This window comes from Pseudophryne corroboree, chromosome 8 (genome assembly GCF_028390025.1).
Source record: "Pseudophryne corroboree isolate aPseCor3 chromosome 8, aPseCor3.hap2, whole genome shotgun sequence".
In the NCBI taxonomy this organism is placed as follows: Eukaryota; Metazoa; Chordata; class Amphibia; order Anura; family Myobatrachidae; genus Pseudophryne; species Pseudophryne corroboree.
The window spans coordinates 432,900,891-432,921,072 of record NC_086451.1 but is presented as its reverse complement, the minus strand read 5'-3'; the positions used below and the strand labels follow the sequence as shown (position 1 = coordinate 432,921,072).

The following is a 20,182-nucleotide window of genomic DNA, read 5'->3' as shown; positions in this document are numbered from 1 at the left end:
ATCCCCACACTACGGCAGGCAAGAGTACCCATTTCACACATTACGGCAGGTGTCCTCATTTTACACATTGAGAGAGAGAGAGAGATCGAATACTTACAGAGGCGATTACCGCTCTTCGGCCCGCCTCACCAGTCGCTCCTCGCGCTGGCCTTTCCCTCTTCCTAACTTGGATCCCCCTCTGTACTCCGCTGGGGGGGGGGGGGAGTTTCGCAGAGTGACGGGGTTGCGTGACATAATGACGCAACCTCGTCTTTCTGTGAAACTCCGCCCCCCGAGAGGGTTACTAGGGGAGAAATAGGAGGGGGAAGCAGGGAGCCACAGTTAGTGCCACGGCGGGCGCCCAGTGCGGTTGCACTGCTCGTCTGCCCCAAGAAACGGCCCTGGTCGCCGCCTATAGGGGAGTGTATTTTAGCTTTGCAAGTGTGCGATCGCGTGTGCAGCCGAGCACTACAAAAAAGTTTTATGCAGTTTCTGAGTTGCCCAGAACTTACTCAGCCGATGCGATCACTTCAGCCTGTCCGGGCCCGGAATTGACGTCAGACACCCGCCCTGCAAACGTTTGGACACGCCTGCGTTTTTCCAACCACTCCCAGAAAACGGACAGTTGCCACCCACAATCACCTTCTTCCTGTCAATATCTTTGCGTTCGGCTGTGCGAATGGATTCTTCGTTAAATCCATCGCCCAGCAGCGATCCGCTTTGTACCCGTACGACGTGCCTGCGCATTGCAGTGCATATGCATGCGCAGTTCTGACCTGAACGCAGCACTGCAAAAAACGTTAGCGAGCGATCAGGTCTGAATTAGGCCCATGGTTTTACCCATTAGCTATTAAATTTGCTGCTGCGATCAGGTCTGAATTAGGCCCAATGTTCTGTTCAACTTTGTGGACTACGATTGTTCCATTGCCAACACTGCGTTCTTTGATTACCTTGTAATGTTTATTCTTTCTCAATTAAAAAATATTTACAAAATAAATAAATAAAAGTGCTACAGAGCAAGGTGAGTGCAGGTTTAATTAGTTTGAATATTTATTATTTGTAGAATAAGCTAGATAAGCAATGCTCGTTATACAACTGGTTACATGAAGCATTCTGTCACGTATTTGTAGCAGTGACATCACAACTTCTGCATCTTATACAGAAGTGGGCTTGCCTTTTGTTATATGTTATGGAGTGGAGAATGTGCTGCATAAAGAAGGGTTGATTGTGCAGAGGACGGCCTGAATGTTACTCTGAGATATACAGAAGACAGAGACCTTTCCTCCTCTGCTCTACAATGTTGCGGGACACTGAAGAAACGTTGCGTTTAGATTACAGGCATGGGCCTATATTCTGAACGTATGCAGGGTAATCATTCTGGCATGTTATACACACCACATCGTTTAGCATCCGCCTACGATGTTCACATGGTCGCTTACGCTTGTACTTTCTAGCGCATTCAATGAGGGTGAAGGCTGTGGTAGTTGTTATAGTCCCATGGCCATAACCAGTGCACATCGTCGAAATGGTGGTGGGATCTAATGTATAGATGAAGGTGTTAACCCTTTTGCATTCCGGTAGGTTTCTCTTATTGAACCGATACATCAAAGCCCTACAGGTGAAGTCCGTTCTTCTAATAATGTGATTACCCTGAAAGGCTCCCCAGTCCTGACATGTGGACAGATGGTAGATACTGAGGAGGATCCCGAGTGTCAGGATAAATGGCGATGGTGAGCGCATCCTGGTGGGCGTGACCTGAAAGAGATATAGAGAGGAGGTTACAGCCGGGTCATAATCCATTGCAATGACAGACTGGAGCAGCGAGCCATTAGTAGCATGCATGCATGCAGAAAGGAGTGTGGCCACATGGGGATGTGATCAAGCATCATGTGTGCATGGCCACGTCTTATGGGGGGGCTTATCATGAGTTACGAGGTTGGGTAAAGTCTAGATAATCTTCGTGGAGATGACCTTTCCCATAATCCCCTGGGTCCATGTCACCAACTTTTTGGAATAGTAACCTGTGGCGAGTGAAGTGAGACACCGTGCCCGAAGCGTGGTGAGCAAATCAAGTCCACAATGGTACAATGGTGCATACATTAAACAAAATAATCTAAAACAAACTGAGAATATAGAGATAGTGTCAGCGTTATAGGGACAGGGCCAGCATTATAAGGTAAGGGTCAGAGTTATAGGGATAGGTTAAGTATTATAGAATAAGGTCAGTGTAATAGGGATAGTGTCAGTGTTATAGTATAGGGTCAGTGTTTTAGGGATAAGGTCAGAGTTATAGTATAGGGATAGTGTCCGTGTTACAGTATAGGGTCACATAGTTATAGGCATAGGGTCAGAGTTGTAGTATATTGTCAGAGTTATAGGGATAAGGTCAGAGATATAGAGGTAGGGTCAGAGTTGTAGTATAGGGTCAGTGTTATAGTGATAGGGTCAGAGATGTAGTATAGGGTCAGTGTTATAGGGGCAGTGTCAGTGTTGCAGTAAATGGTCAGAGTTTTAGGGATAAGGCCAGAGTTATAGAATAGGGTCAGAGTTATAGGGATAAGGTCAGGGTTGTAGGAATAGGGTCAGAGTTGTAGTATAGGCTCAGAGTTATAGGGATAAGGTCAGAGTTATAGGGATCAGGTCAGAGTTGTAGAATAGGGTCAGAGTTATAGGGATAAGGTCAGGGTTATAGGGATAGGGTCAGAGTTATAGGGATTGTGTCAGAGTTGTAGAATAGGGTCAGAGTTATAGGGATAAGGTCAGAGTTATAGGGATAGAGTCAGAGTTGTAGGGATAGGGTCAGGGTTGTAGGGATAGGGTCAGAGTTATAAGGATAGGGTCAGAGTTGTAGGGATAGGGTCAGAGTTGTAGTGATAGGGTCAGAGTTCTAGGGATAAGGTCAGCGTTATAGGGATAGGGTCAGAGTTGTAGGGATAGGGTCAGAGTTATAGGGATAGGGTCAGAGTTGTAGGTATGGGGTCAGAGTTGTAGGGATAAGGTCAGAGTTATAGCGATTGAGTCAGAGTGTAGGGATAAGGTCAGAGTTGTAGGGGTAGGGTCAGAGTTGTAGGGATAGGGTCAGAGTTATAGGGATAGGGTCAGAGTTATAGGGATAGGGTTAGAGTTGTAGGGATAGGGTCAGAGGTATAGGGATAGGGTCAGAGTTGTAGGTATAGAGTCAGAGTTACAGGGATAAGGTTAGAGTTATAGGGATAGGGTCAGAGTTATAGGGATAGGGTCAGAGTTATAGGGATAGGGTTAGAGTTGTAGGGATAGGGTCAGAGGTATAGGGATAGGGTCAGAGTTGTAGGTATAGAGTCAGAGTTACAGGGATAGGATCAGAGTTGTAGGGATAAGGTCAGCGTTATAGGGATAGGGTCAGAGTTATAGGGATAAGGTCAGAGTTATAGGGATAGGGTCAGAGTTGTAGGGATAGGGTCAGAGTTTTAGGGATAAGGTCAGAGTTATAGCGATAGAGTCAGAGTGTAGGGATAGGGTCAGAGTTGTAGGGATAGGGTCAGAGTTATAGGGATAGGGTCAGAGTTGTAGGGATAGGGTCAGAGGTGTAGGGATAGGGTCCGTCAGAGTTATAGGGATAGGGTCAGAGTTGTAGGGATAGGGTCAGAGTTGTAGGGATAAGGTCAGTGTAATAGGGAGAGGATCAGAGTTGTAGGGATAGGGTCAGAGGTGTAGGGATAGGGTCAGAGTTGTAGGTATAAGGTCAGAGTTGTAGGGATAAAGTCAGAGTTATAGGGATAATGTCAGAGTTATAGGGATAGGGTCAGAGTTGTAGGGATAGGGTCAGAGTTGTAGGGATAGGGTCAGAGTTTTATGGAATGCGTCAGAGTTATAGGGACAGTGTCCCTGTTACAGTATCCTCTGTTAGTATGCTTACCATACACAAACCTGCTCTGTGGTATGCCGCTCTTTGTAGTATAGTTTTCTATAGAAACAAATAATTTGTCGGCAAATAAGAACCAAATGGCCCAGACAATCTGCCCTTTAGAGTTAGAGTATTAGGATTGGTTTAGTGGCTTGGGTTAGGGCATTAGGGTTAGTTTGCACGATGGGGTAGGGTATTAGGCTTGGTTTAGGGCTTAAGGTATTAGGGTTAGTTCGGGGGTTTGGGTTAGGTGTTAGGGTGTTAGGAATAGGATATTAGGGTTGGTTTGGATATTAGGGTTAGGGGTTATGGTAAGGGAGAGGTTTGGAATGATGGTTGGGTTAAGGTTGTTAGGCTATTAGGACCAGGGAAAGAGTATTGGGGTTAATGTTTATGGTTAGGTTAGGATACTAGGGTGATGGTTAGGGTAGGGATGCTCTACGTCATTGTTAAGCCTTGTCATGTGTAAGCAGGTCTGTTGTAAAAGCTAGATTTAAATGCTGCCCTCTAAAAATCTATGTTTTAAGGATAGTCATGCTGGAGCACAGTTGACCTTCTATATTTTTTTTTAGAACAAATGTGATGTCACGCTCTGTTTTCAAGCATGGATATCTCTAAACATGGCTTGTTATGTCACCCCCTGCATCTATTTTATGTCAAATTGCTTTTCAGTGGTTGTGTAGACCCTAATGCTGTTTACATCTTAAATGCTGGTGTTTTTTTCCTCCTAATTGTATTATTATTTATTACCAGTTATTTATATAGGGCACACATATTCCGCAGTGCTTTACAGAGAATGTTTGGCCATTCAAATCTGTCCCTGGCCCAGTGGAGCTTACAATCTATATTCCCTACCACATGTACACGCACACACATTCACGCTAGGGTTAATTTTATTGGGAGCCAATTAGCTGAGAGCCTAAGTAAGTATACTACCAGTATATTTCTGTATGGTGGGAGTAATCAGGAGTACCCTGATGAAACCCACACAAGCACAGGGAGCATATACAAACATGTGTTAGCAGGTCTGTTGTAAAAGCTAGATTTACTGTAAATGTTGCTCCCTGAAAATCCATGTTTTAAGGATATTGGGTCCCCTATGGAGGCGGCCATTTTGGGTGAGACAAAACAATCAAACCATATTAATTCCCCTATAGTCACTGGAGTGAGCACCTGACACTGAAGGACACACCCCTTAGTGGAAAGACAGTATATACGCCTATTGGTGGTGCTAGACACGTCCTTTCAGTGGAGCATGACACACTGCATTCTGCTTACACCTAGTGTACAATCTCCCTGAAACTGGTTTTCAAAAGTAGACAAGCATGCAATACTATATAATACGCTTACTAGAGCTGCTGCCACAACATGCAGTTACAGGGACAGGGCGGAGCTGCTGCACATGTCCAGTTATAGCAGCTTCTTCAACCAGGTTTGCTGCGTGTGTAGATCTGAGCAGTCAATCAGTGCATTAGACCAGAGAGTAGCTGCCAAGAAAAAGAGACAGGAGTCTTACCATGAGGTGGGAGAATGAGTGCTTAGAAAGTGCAGATTTGTCTCTTGCAGGTTCTATGTATGTATGTATGTATGTATGTATGTATGTATGTATGTATGTATAATTATATATTATAGTATGTTTAACCTTTTCCTGACCACTAATGTTATCTATATTAAATATGTATGATGGACCAATGGATACATACTGTATATGTTCAGAGTCAGTACTAATTTCTTCTGCCACTCCTCCAGATTCCCGCACTTGTTCCAATGTTCCGCAGAGCGGGAGATTGTAGAATGCATTTGGAAAGCCCCCTCTAGAAATCCTGCGTTTGCCCCTAAAGACAATGGATGCTGACAAATAAGTCTATGAAACCCAAATTCTTAGTTCTCTCTCCTGTTAAGCTTACGTCTCCTTTCTTGGAGAAGCCCGGAGATGAGACACTTATGGCCACTTCAATGGGCTGTCTTGTCATTAAGCTACAATTTGTTATATTCCTAATATCTTCCAAAAGTCTAACGTTTAATGCTGTTTTGGTTTTAGCCACATATCCTTTCCTGCATCCACATATCAGCATATACACCATATAGGTGGTATTAATATCAATTATATTTGGAAAAATGCAGGCGTGGCCGGGCGTTTGCTGGGCGGTTATCTGACGCTTCAGTTCCAGGTCCTTTGTTTCAGCATTCATCGCACAGAATAAGTAACTACAGGGCTGGTCTTGTTCTGCACAAAATGTGTTTGCTGCCACGCGGCTGCTCAGGCGTTCACACTCCTGCAAAGCAAAAATACACTTCCACGTGAGCGGCGACTATGAGTTTGTACGGCTGCTAAAAGTAGCTAGCGAGCAATCTACTCGGAATGAGGGCCATACTGTACTGTAGAGGTAGGAAGGCCCTGCTGACAAGCTTACACTCTATAGGGAAATAGGCATTGGCACACAAGGATAGGTGCTGTCTATTGCATAATGGACCACCAGATTGCAAAGGTTCTTAATGGGCTGTATGATATGGTCACACAGAAATGGAGCGTGTGAAAGTGAAGAAAGATAAAATATGTGAGGATATGTGTGGCCTGTACAGAGCAGGGACGTGCAGTCAGGGGAGGCAGGGGAGGCAGTGCCTCCCCTGTCATTAATGAGTAAAATAATACAAAGAAGATACTTATGACACGTAAGTATCTTCTTTATTATTTTACTCATCATTACAGTGTGAATAATTAGTTTGGGAGGCACCGATCGTGGTGCCTCCCGTAGTGATTGGGAAAAGATATGGGAGCGGGGGGCGGACGCGGGCGGGGCCTAGCAATGGGCAGGAAAAGCCCATTGAAATTGCATGGGAAAGCGGCACCATTAGAGGTGCCGCTTTCCTACGGGGACGTGCTTTCAACCTATGAGGCCAGCGGATCCGTCACTGGATCCGCTGTCAATCACTGTGTGTGCGTCGGTGGCGGCGGATGTGCGGGATGCGGCAAGCCGGGCGGCGGAGGTGCTGGTGGTGGAGATGCGGGCGGCAGTAGCGGTGGCGGGACGCGGCAGTACGGACAGTTCTGCAGAGTTTGGCAGCGGAAGCGGTACCCATTTCAAAAATGGCGCCTCAGCGTCACTTTTGAAATTCAACATGGCCGCCACTAGCCAATCATGGCTCGCCACGTCATCGCCCCGCCCCCTCCGCTGACTTATATAAGTCAGCGCGAGGTAGCGGCTGTCAGTCCACCGGCAGAGCAGGAGCTGAGAAGAGCTCCTGAAGACCGAAGACGCCGTGTAAGTCCTGGATGGGCGGCGGCTATGCAAAAGAGCTTAGCATCCGCCACCCACCAGGTGAAGACGCTGGAAGTCCTGGGAAGGTGGCGATCATGCAAAAGAGCTTAAAGGTCTCCGCCTCCCAGGTGAAGACGCCGGAGGCAGACGCCAGAAGCCCTGGGGAGGTGGCGTCCCCCCAGGTGAAGATGCCAGAAGCCCTGGGAAGGCGGCGGCCACGCAAAAGAGCTTAAAGGCCACTGCCCCCAGGTGAAGACCCTGTTTAATAAAGGTTTTTTTAAGGTAAGTGTACTGTGTTTTTTTAAATCTTTTCTTTACAGGTGGACTACAGGTGCCAGCGGGCCCTTTATGTTCAGGAATGCTGGCACTTGTGGTTCTCCAAGTGCCAGCATGCTGGGGCAGGCTTGCTGGGACCTGTAGGCCACCTGTAATGGACAATATTACTATTCTTTACAGGTGGACTACAGGTGCCAGCGGGCCATTTATGTCCGGGCATGCTGGCACTCGTGGTTCTCCAAGTGCCAGCATACTGGGGCAGGCTTGCAGGGACCTGTAGGCCACCTGTAAAGAACAGTATTAGCATACAATGAACCCCGCACCCACCGCCACCAGGGGTGCGGGGTATAGCACTGGGCTATCAGCCCAGTGCTGGTTATTGCTCTGGAGGGGGGACCCCATTTTCATTTTTTGGGGGCCCAACTTTCCGAGGAATTCCAGCCCTGGGCTGACTGGTTTGGGGGGTGTTTAATGGTATGGCAGGGGGACCCCACACTGAGTGTCTCCCCTGCTATGGCATTACCTCCCCTGGTTGGTTCTGCCTGGTGCTTGCTGGTTTTAGCGGTGTGGGGGGACTGCACTTTTTTTTCCAGGGGGGGGGGGACTGAAGGGGGGGGGGTGTTTAGCTGCAGTGCCTCCCCAGCCCCTGACCTCACCGCATGTCACTGATACAGAGGGGCTGTAATTAGATAGGAAAGTTTATGAAGGTTATGTGGGTGGTTCTGGAATTTGATAAGCTTATTAACAAAGAAGAAAGAAGACACTTGTCTGGTGCACTCATTTTAAGAAACAATATTGTATGTATTGGTTAATTACATTCTTAAAACATAACTTTTATTTGTTGTTTAAGTTAAAATATGGTTCCCCCTGAGATGTGTATGCTTGTTAGTGTGTACACGGGGAGCAAAATGCGGGAATAATAAAGATATAAAATATTATATATCACAAATCTACTATCCAAATTTCTAACAATTAAGCAGGCTGTATTGCCTTATATGCAGCAGGAGCGGTACTGTAGTCCTGAAAGGGACTTATTGCACAGCGCACTCTAGTGGTCTGATTTGTTAACTGGATAAGGTTCTGTGTAGCAGTAGAATTACCCCACACCTCAGTATCCAACGGCACCCAACAGCAGGGAGCACACAGCACTGCTCGGACATCGTAAAAGCAGCAGTCCCCACACCACGGCTTACTGCCAGCCATCCTCTTTGAATGCAGCAACCTGCCCCAGCTCCATATCTCATGCTGACAGCGGTAATGGGAATCGCAACCCACTTTTTTTTTCTTTTTCTCTACCAGGAGTGATTACTTTTATTTTGTGTCCGCAGCTTCTTTGAATGAGTAATATTCCATTACCAAACAAAGTGTCAAACAATTTATGTCCATGTCTATTAGCTAAGAAGTACAGTATGCCCCAGTGACAGGTTTGCTCATTCAATATATGCTACTGGCCTCTTTGGCAATTGAATATAGGACACATACTCATTTATCCTAAAAAAAAAACACACAAAAAACAGTGTCAGTTTAGAACCAGTATATTTGGTTCAATACAGGACACACATTGTCCAATCATTTACTGTTTATTTTATTTATAAGAGGACAAGTGCTAGGTGGGCACTATTATTGCTGCTGGATGTATATTGATTGGTAAATTCTACCTGTTCTTTGTGGATTTAACACAATTTCTATTAATTATCTTTTGACGGCTATCCTGCGACTGCAAGGAAGACCCAAGAAGGGGCTTCATGTTGATAGGCATTATCTCCCCCTTCTTCTCCTCCATACTGCTGCATTCCTAAGACTCTCATTGGAGATTCAGCATAGACAAATGATGTCCTGGGGTAGTTTTCAACTGACAGGTCCTAGCTGTCTAATGTCAACAGCAGATCAGTCTCGTTTTTCTATACATTTCCTGATAATATTATACTTACCTCTAATTTTCCATATCCGTGAACTCTCATCAACGATTCAGGAGGAGGAGCACTCCAGTTTACAACCAAACCACCCTTAATTTGCCCAATCTCGTCTGATCTTGGAAGCAAAAAAGTGTTGGGCCGGGCGAGTATCTGGAGGGAGGCCCCCCGTGAATACCTGGTGTTGTAAGTTCTGGGTATAAATCCAGTCTAACTTTGAAAGCAGATTCACATGTTTCCTACTTTCTCCTGTGGTTCCATGGGATACCTCACCTCTTAATATTTTACTTACATATTATAACCTACGGACAGACAGAATTCACTACCTGTTAATACATTAATGAAATTTGTTCCCAGTAATTTTTGTATCAACCAGAGTGTGGGGTAATTCTACTACTGTTAGAATTTAACACAGGAACTTATCCAGTTAATAAATCAGACCACTAGAGTGCGCTGTGCAATAAGTCCTTTTCAGGACTACAGTACTGCTCCTGCTTCATATAAGGCAATACAGCCTGTTTAATTGTTATAAATTTGGATAGTATTTTATATCTTTATTATTCCCGCTTTTTGCTCCCCGTGTTCACATGAACAAGTATACATATCTCAAGGGGAACCATATTTTAACTTAAACAACAAATAAAAGTTATGTTTTAAGAATGTAATTAACCAATACATACAATATTGTTTCTTTAAATAAGTGCGCCAGACAAGGGTCTTCTTTCTTCTTTGTTAATGGACTTACCAGCAGGATACTACTGAAACCCTTTGGTCGACCATGCCAGCAACTTATAATTTGTCAATATAGTGAGTAAAAATTGATAACGTTGGTATAGAATTTCTCAGAATATTTTTTCAAGTGCGGAAAAATACTCTATTTTCAATTTGATAAGCTTGTCTGAAGAGGTGAGTTTTCAGGGTACGTTTGAGGGTTTGGAGACTAGAGGTGGGTCTTATTGTGCATGGGAGGCAATCCGCAGAGTGGGTGCAGCCTAAAAAAAGTCCTGTAATTTTGAGTAGGATTGAGTAGGAGTGAGTAATGCTTGTGGATGAGAGACATATATCTTGTGCAGAGCGGAGAGGTCGGGTAAGGAGATATTTTGAGATAAGTGAAGAGATGTATGTTGGTGCAGTTTGGTTAATAGCCTTGTACTGTATGTGGTTAAAAGTATTTTATATTGAATATGGAGAGACTGATAATAATATTTTAAACTAGCGATCCATAATCATGTTTTATAGATGTTTCTTGGGTTGATTTTAAATGCTTATTTTTAGTACATGTTGCAGTTGTATTGTGATGTGACACATGAGAAAGGATATCATTAATTGTGATCAGTTGAATGTAAAGTGTAACATTGTAACTATGCTTGCTACAGATACTCTGGTTATTGGAATATGAGACAGTCGCTGTATGAAGGATATATATTTTTATTAATGGTATTTATTTTTATTGGGGAATATTGTATATAACATGCTTAACTGAGTATTAAAGTGTGATATTGTAATTCTGATGTATTCATTTACCATATACAGGAAAGGAGTTATGACTTAATAGAGAGAACCGGTGATGGGTTGCTGTGTTAGTGGAATGATCTGGTGATTGGTGGACTGACGTGATATCATCCTGCTGCTATATGCTATTCATGCTGTGCAAGTTACTGTTATTCTGGTAAAGTTACGGTAGTCTGAACGCCACCGTTGGTACATAATATATGACCTGGCATGTGGTGCGGACTTGCCCTGTGCTGGGCCTCCCCCCACATGTCAAATATTTTGATCGTAGATGTGCGTTCGCACATCTATGATCAGGTCTGAATTAGGCCCTATATGAGAACTGGATATAAAATAAGCAACAGAACAGTAGACTTACAATAAGAGCACATTAAGGAATTCTATTATTATTTCATACATTTGTCAATTTATCCTTTCTGCTGCCCACAAATGCCTATCTTTAGAGATAGGTCCAAATGGTCAAAAAATAGCAAAAGCATCTTTAAAGAAGATGCAACTGAAATGGATATAAATAAAGAAGAGGATTCCTTTTATGACCTCATTAGAGGTATGGAGAAACTATCAGCACGTGAATTAAAAAGCTGGTATGATATTGTAACATTAGAAAAATATTTGGAAGTAGGTAGAGTCCCTAGGGGACTAAGACTCCTAAAAATCCCACATTTGGGAATTCAAATGTTGATTTTATGACAAACTGGTATAACATTTTAGAAGAAGGTTCATTAAAATAAGTGGATCTATTAATTATAGAAAGAAAAAGTGAACTAAAAAAAATAGAGGAGGACATGCACAACTATGAATCAGGTTTATTGAAATTTGAAAATAATGAGAATTATAAAAAAGAGGTCAAATTCGCACAAGAAGGGTTAGACAAATTTGAAAATGATTTAATTATAAGAAAACAAAAAAAGTTTTTTAGAGACAAAAAACATTACGAGAATGTTAAATACATAATTGAATGGAAATAGAGATCAACAAAACCCTCAAAATAAGAGATCCAGATATAGGTACCAGAGAGATTACAATAGGGATAGATCAAGGAGTGAACATCTTCACCAAGGAAAGTATAATACAGATTGATCAAGAAATTATTATTTTCATCAAAGGAACAGAAAAAGGTCTGGAGTAACCATCAAAGTAATGAAAGATGGCATGAAGTAAATAGAAATAAAAAAGGGCCTACAATATTTGCCCCACAACAGAGCCATAAGGAACGATATAACCCTGTCACAGTCAGAAATCATTACGAACCCCTCTCATCATCCCCACCTCACACTAGGAGACATTTTTTAGTTTGGGAAAGGAGCACACAGCTCCCACATACCCAAAGGAAGGAAGAAGTCCATTACAGATTGGATTCTCCTCAGGGTTTAAAAATAAGGTTAAACATTGGAGAAGAGGAAAGAGGGGCAGTGGGAGGCTCGCCAAAAAAAGGAAAAACCCATTAAACCTCATAAAGGAAAATCTACAGGAGTCATCAATCTATCCAACAAGCAATTATCCGAACCACATAGTAAGATATTAGAAAAATGTTAAAATTAGCTCCAGACATCATATAAACAGGTTTGATCTATTTATAGATCTAAATAAATATATCTATAGTTTGACCTTACAAAGACATTTTTTTTAAATCCAGTACCTAAATTGGCCTATGAGCCTACAAAAAAACCTTTAGTCTTACTTCCCTCCAAATAATTTCCAGTCGAACCTAAAGGGAGCCAGATAGATATTTTTTATGACTGTGTTAAAGAAGAATTTAGAAAATTAAAGATAGATCCAAAAAAACAGAGAGACTGTAATCTTAAGCCTATAGAAAAACAGGCAATAAAACAATTAAAAACTGACAGTACAATTGTGATAAAGCAGGCTGATAAAGGGGGCAGTTGTAATTCAGAATCAAGATCAATTTCTCATTGAGGCATATAAAATTTTGAATGATAATAATACCTATAAGAAATTAGATATGGATCCTACAATGGAATATCAGAAAGAACTATTACAACTATTAAATACAGCAAAAATAGATGGTCTAATTGGTGAAAAAGAGTTTGATTACTTATATATGAAAAATCCACAACTAGCCACTTTATACCACATACCTAAAGTACATAAATACAAAAACTGCCCCTCCTGGAAGGCCCATTATATCAGGGATGGATTCTCTGACAGCGAACCTATCCCATTACATAGACTTGAAATTGCAAAAATATGTAAAAAATCTTAAGTCCTATGTTAAAGACTCTATAAATATCCTTAACATTCTAAATGAAACTACATGGAACCCAAATTTTAGATGGCTAACAATTGATGTTCAATCATTATACTCATCAATCCCACATCAGAAGGGGTTGGAAGCAGTGGAGAAAAAATATTTAGAAGATGGGGAAACCAATTAAAGAACATCAGTTTATAATAGATAGTATTTCATTTATATTAAAGCATAATTATTTTAAATTTGAGGGGGAATTCTTTTTACAGTGCCAAGGTACAGCCATGGGAACTAAATTTGCACCCGCATACACAAATATACTCATTGGTGATTGGGAACATAAACTTATTTACAATACGGATTGGGAAACTAATCATATTACATTATACAAAAGATATATTGATGACTTAATCATTATCTGGATAGGAGATCTGATTAGTGTTAATAACTTTATAAATTACATTAATATCAATAACTATAATCTAAAGTTTACTCATAGAACAGAAAGAGAAAAAATAGATTATCTTGATCTGGTATTGAAGGGTTCAATTTCGGGTAAAATACAAAACTTCCAGCTTCTTTAAAGAGATGGATATGAACAGTTATATTCCCGCTGATAGCGGTCATCTCCCCAACTGGAAACATAATGTTCCATTTGGACAATTCCTTTTGAATTAAAAGGAACTGTAGTGATGACAACTGTTATTGGGAACAATCAGAGAAACTTGTAGAAAGATTTCTAGTAAGAGGTTACGGTAAAGAAAGAGTAGAAGAGGCCAGAATGAAAACGTTTAAAAGGAATAGAACCGAATTATTGAAACCAAATACCAATAAAGATCAAAACATTATCAATAATCGGCCTTTCATTACTCAATTTAATAAAGAGAACAAACAGATTAGAAGAATTATTGAAAACAATTGGGCAATTTTGCAAAGAGACCCAATTCTAGGTCCTCATCTTGCTCAGAAACCCACAATCATATTCCGAAAAGCAACAAATTTGAAAAATATTATAGCTCAGAGTAATTTAGGACCAATAGATAAAATCCACAACAAACCAGGCAATTTTTTAAAGCAATCAGGGTGTTACCCGTGCACTAGATGCATTTGTTGTAAATTTATAGAAAAATCACCAGTAATTTATGATGAACTAAACAAAAAATAATTCAGCTTAAAAGGGGTTTATAACTGCAATTCCGACCTTTGTCATCTATAGAATCACTTGTGGATGTGGGAAAGCTTATATAGGAAAGACCAAACAGTTGATTAAATTGTGGCTCCAAGAACATTTGAGGAATATCAAAAACAAAGTTAGCACACTCTGAAGTTCATAATTCCGATACTAAAAGTTTAAAGTTCACTATATTGGAACATATCACAGAAAGCGACAGAGGGGGTAATAGAGAATTATAGTTATCCAAAAGGGAGTTATACTGGATATTCACCTTAAACACCCTTGCTCCATGTGGAATGAATGAGGGAATTGATATTGTTTCATTTCTGTGATGAAGATATTATTTTGCATGATCAAAAGTCCTGGTTTAATCTGTCATTATCATTTATTCTAATGAATCATGATTACCATATGTGTTATGTTAGCCTTATTGTGTAAAATGAGTGTCAAAAGAAAGACTCCAGAGGAAACCTTATGGGGGCTCTAATAGGGAACATATGTTTAATCTTAATTTATAGTAATTATTTATTGGGAATTAATTTTCACTTATTCATAAAAAAAGTATATTGTATACCAAACACATTGATAAAATATTGATATAATTTATTAATTGACACCTTATTAAAAAAAGGGGGTAGTAAATAGTGATAAACACTCACATAAGCTAAGAACAAACTATAATAAATAATAAAATAACATTAGTACAAAGCGAATATATATTTGATAAGATTTAAAAAACGTTTGGATTAAATAATAGAACACCACAATAGATTCAATAAAATAGCACACACTTAGAAGACTCACAATATTTTAATTATTTCACTATTAAACCAATAAGGTTATTAATTTAGATTGGATCACATATCGTTAGTGTAGTAGTTCAGTAATATGACGTGTCAATGATCTGTTAATAAAAAGTACGATTGCGGTCTCCCAGTGTATTAAATATAGCTATCATCGAGTATATAAGTATCATGTGACTGTGACTAGCTTCATATGACTGCAGTCACATTATAAACCAATTTTAAGGTATACAAACTGGTAACTTAAGCTCTCTTTAATTCACTAACATTTTCTTCTCAATATGGATAGTCACTAATACCCCTTTCACACCAGCCCATTTTCCCGGGATGATCCCGGCAACAACCCGAGTGTAGCTCTGGTGTAAAAGGGTCCCGGGACAGAATCCCGGGAACCATGCCCCTGCATTTCAACCCTGCTTTCTTGCAGGGTTGGTCCCGGGATCCTCCCGGGAACCTGGTCAATGTGAACGGGAGCCGGGTCAATGCCACCCGGCTCCCGTTCACTCTCTATTAGCAGGCGGCGCTTGGAGATCATGTGATCTCTTGCGCCGCCCCCGCCTCATTACCGCTGACGTCAGCAACCCGGCAATATGCCGGCTGCTGACTGCGGTATGCAAGGGGTCTTACCCGGGAATGTCCCTGCATGATCCAGGGACCGTATTCCCGGGTAAGACCCCGGCATTTCTGGTCTGAAAGGGGTATTAAAGGCCATTACAATAATAAGGGATTCCAAACAGTAAATTAAGCTCTCTTTAGTTCAATAACATTTTCTTCTCAATATGAATAGTCACTAAAAGGCCATTAAAATAATAAGGGATTCCAAACATGTATTGATATTATAGAAAACCACATATATTGATTGCATCAATTAAGTAATTAACAAAGTCAGATAGGAAGTGAGGTAATCAGTTGGGGAGCTTAAATAGTGAGCCTGGAGCTCAGCATTCATTCTGCATTTGGATTCCCATGTATGCAGACATATAGGATTGCTGCTGGTAAGCTATATGGAAATTTTGCCCTACTCTATTGCGGTTAAAATTAGGATATATAGTAATATATTATCTCTATTAGGAGAATAGAAAGGAGCTTGATAACAGCTAAAAGCCCTCTTTTTGGACACTAATACTGATACTAGTAATCAGTAAGTATTTTTTATATTTAATTCTGTATATTTGACCTCACTATTAAAAACCTAAACTAATTAGATTAAATGAATACAATTATATTTCCCTTTAGGATGGTCCTAATTAGGGAATCCGATAAAATTTTGTCATACGGTGGAAATAGGATTGCTTCTGGTAAGCCATATGGACATTTTGTCCCACTCTATTATGGTTAAAATTATATAGTAATATATTATCTCTATTAGGAGAATTGAAAGGAGCTTGGTAACAGCTAAAAGCCCTCTTTTTGGATACTAATACTGATTGGATTTGGATACAAATACTGATTTGGATACGAATACTAATACAATCAGTAAGTTTTTATTTTATATTTATATCGATGACCTCATTATTGAATTAATATATATCTCCCTTTAGGATGGTCCTAATTAGGGAATCCGACTAAATTTTGTCATACTGTGGAAATTACCTTATCTAAATCCCAAATCCTTCAAATTTAATCCAGATTTATATCTAGTAAGTATCTATGTTTAAATAATTATAAATATGTGAAAATGCCATTATACATAATAACCTAAATTGGATTTCTTCCAAATAGGTATGATAATTGGTTTGATCAAAAGATCACTTTCTATAACCTCTTAAGAAGAACACGTCTTCTCAAATTTTGAGAGCATTTTCATTAAGAGAAAAAAATGTTGTTTAGAAGTAAGTATTCTGTATTATATATATTACTTAACCAACTCATTATGGAGTCGTTCAATAGACAACCATTATTGTAATACACACTATGAGTTTTTATCGTTATAATGTAAATAACTGTTTAAAGAAGTAGTTATATATAACAAGAGTCAAGAATGTATTAAGGATATATACAAATAGCCTTTTTAAAATATAGACTATCTGGACAATAGAAATATAATAACTGTTTTCAATGTGCATATTCTTCTCAGTATTGTTCCTTTTTTATTTTTGGTTGTGTTTTATTATTTTTTTTATTAATTTTCCTGTTTACACCCCAAAGAACACCCCTGAAGAAGTCGCTATAAGATGAAATGCGTTGGATGAAAGCATTTTTATTATTCCTTTTAAATGTACAAACTGAACAAACAATTGTATTCCTAATGATCAATATTAGGAAAAAAATTATAATTTTTATTGTAAATATGATTTTGAACTACATTGTCTTAACAATAAAAACATGTTTTTTTTTAATATGGGTGTCATCCTATCTTTATATATATATTTATATATATATTCAGAAAAAGTTTTATCATTAGACAAATAATTGCCTAATACGTTAAAGAAGTGCGTTCCAAAGAGATATCATTTATATATATATATATATATATGCACACACACACACACACACACACACACACACACACACACACACACACACACACACACACACACACACACACACTGTTAGGGTCTCCTGCCCTGTGCTGCCACGTCGTCATGGCAACCGGGAGACAAGTGCTAGCGGAGTAACCTGAGCGCAGCTGATACTCCGGTTCGGGTCTTTTGCTGTGCAGTGGTTATAGGCTCTGTGCACGGCAGGGGATCCGGTGCTGGTTTTTGTGCTCACAGTCTGTGAGGTCTGAGTGGGACGTGGACAGCACCTGCTTTATAAGGCCTCTTCTCAGATTAAGCAGATGCTGCTGAATCTTTGTTGGTTAGTCAGTTCCTGAAAGGTAGCCAGTACTGTGTAGCTTTGTATTTGTTTGTTGCTTACTGCAAATAGGCCTGGGGATTTGGTATTACACTCTGCCAATCCAGACCTAGCAGTAAGACTGGAGTCAGTCGTTTAGCTTGCTGGGGTTCTGTTACTACTCTGTGAATTTAGCAAGTTTGTGGCTGTATTCTAAGACTTGCCTGTCTAATCCTGTCTCACTGTGCTAGGTGTCAGGGGTCAGTTTAGTGGCAGTAAGCTGAACCTGTGCACTGCAAGTGAGAATTAGGATTGTGGAGACTCTCCTTGTGTCTATCATTCCATCTCTGACCAAGGAGTTTACTGCCACACCCGTTGGTAACCCTTTAGGGTTTTGCTGTTGCCCTTAGCAACAGCATTTCAGGTTCTCTACGTATTAAAACACAACATCTTGCTTTTTCCATCTGAGCATTACTAATACAAGGGAGACACCCAGTTCCTTTGCCTCTGGGCTTCTCTGTTCACTTTGTGTGTATTTTTGTTACCCTATCACCTTCTGTGTACGTAATGTCATATTCCCCAGTCTGTCTGTGAGTCCATTTGTTTTGCATACCTATCCGTTCAGACACCAGTACATTCCTGCAGGCACTGGTGTGCATAACAGTTCAAACACCAGTACATTCCTGCAGGCACTGGAGTGCATAACAGTTCTGACACCAGTACTTTCCTGCAGGCACTGGTGTGCATAACACACACACACACACACACACACACACACACACACACACACACACACAACATAATCCTATAAACCCACAGTTGCCAGTTGCCTGAATGTTCCATCCATGGGGTGTTGCAGGTTATAAAGACTTGTCCCTGGATATTTTGTTCAGTACTGACCAACTGTACATCAGTATATTTTTCCTCTGTCTGATATATGATACCGTTTTCTCTATCAATTCTTATTTTGCAGGCTGTATGGGATTGATTTATTGTATGGAGAAAATACCTAAATCTGGGCCAGTCACTACTGGTGATGCTTTGCACAGGAAAGCCTATTTAACAAGCACAGTGTTCATACATGAACCACCGGGTGTCCTCCAATCGGGTGGCACTCGATATACCGGCTGTGGGGATCCCGGCGCTCAGCATACCGATGCCAGAATCCCAACAGACAGTATAATGACAACTATTCTCCCTCTTCGAGTGTCCACAACACCCCTGGAGGGAGAATAAATAGTGTGGCGCGCGTAGCATGCCACCGTGCCCGCTGCGTGGTGAGTGCACTGAACCCACAAGCAGCTCTTTTGCGTTCGCCCGACTCCAGCATTCCGGCGGTTGGGATCCTGGTGCCTGTATGCTGGCTGCCGTCATCCCGACCGCCGGTCAGTCATAGTACACCCCTCCAATGACTATTGCCCACTCAGGATGGTGAAGAGGAAAATAAGTTTGATTTCTACAATACAGCAAGTCCTGGCTACAAGAGCATACACTTACCTAATCCTCTGTCCTGGAAACGGTTTCTTTCTAAATGCTAAATAAAATATTTTTATTATGCAAATTTTCTTTTGGTTTGCCACTTACCTTCCGTATAAAGTCTGGAATCCTGTGACGCAGTGACAGAGCAGATCTATGATAAGAGACATAGGTAACATTTTAAATATATTCTAAAATAGAAATCAAATGAATCTTTTCACCAATCAGCTGCAACAATACTGTAATTCATACTGTACACATTGTTCCCCAGACCCTCTCACCTGTTATGTTATTAGACTCTGTTACCGTATATTGAGCTATCACCACAGCAGCTGCTGTAGCTCTCTGCTGTGTAACCTCTCTATTTATAAACGTAATTAACGCCAAAAACACAGAACTCTGATCTCTTTATCTTATCAGTATGTACATAACAAAATGTTGATTTATGATTACAATCACGCTTCTGCTTTTTTTCTGCCAAAACATGTCTAAATTATGTAATTGAATGAAATTTATAAAGAACAACAAAACAATGGTCATAAAGGGAGAAGTAGCTAAGACCCTCACCCAGTGGCGCAAGTAGAAAACAATTCTCAGTGGTATTGTGTGTGCGCGCCAGAGGCGCGCGTTCCCTAAAAATGAGTGTGGCCACTAGCCACACGGGGCTTGGCCAAAGAAAATGGGGGCCAGATGCACATATAACCCCAAAAGGGGAGTGTCAGATACAGTACATAGTGGGTGGTGAGCGTCCCATTCCTTGCTCAGTCAGGAATAGGCTTATATTAGTCTTAGCATAAAGTCACCTATGTGACTACAACAAAAGACGAAAACATAGATCCGCTGCATTTCACTCAGAATCAGGTCCAAAAGTACAACAAACCAGCTGGAGGTGCACAAACAAAGTACAAGCAATATGAAC

At 40.7% G+C, this 20,182-nt stretch overlaps 1 long non-coding RNA gene and 1 pseudogene across 2 annotated transcripts; one reads left to right on the top strand and one right to left on the bottom strand.

Moving 5' to 3' along the window:
* Positions 1 to 1,005: 1,005 nt before the first annotated feature.
* Positions 1,006 to 19,628, bottom strand: LOC134947921 (uncharacterized). 2 transcript variants are annotated; one of them, XR_010182858.1, is made up of 4 exons: positions 19,545 to 19,628; positions 19,372 to 19,417; positions 5,213 to 5,349; positions 1,006 to 1,734 (listed from the first exon to the last, which is right to left on the bottom strand). It is a non-coding gene; the product is annotated as an uncharacterized LOC134947921 (long non-coding RNA). The 2 variants fall into 2 exon arrangements; XR_010182857.1 differs by lacking the exon at positions 5,213 to 5,349.
* LOC134950077 (5S ribosomal RNA) lies at positions 9,387 to 9,504 on the top strand (annotated as a pseudogene).
* Positions 19,629 to 20,182: the final 554 nt, after the last annotated feature.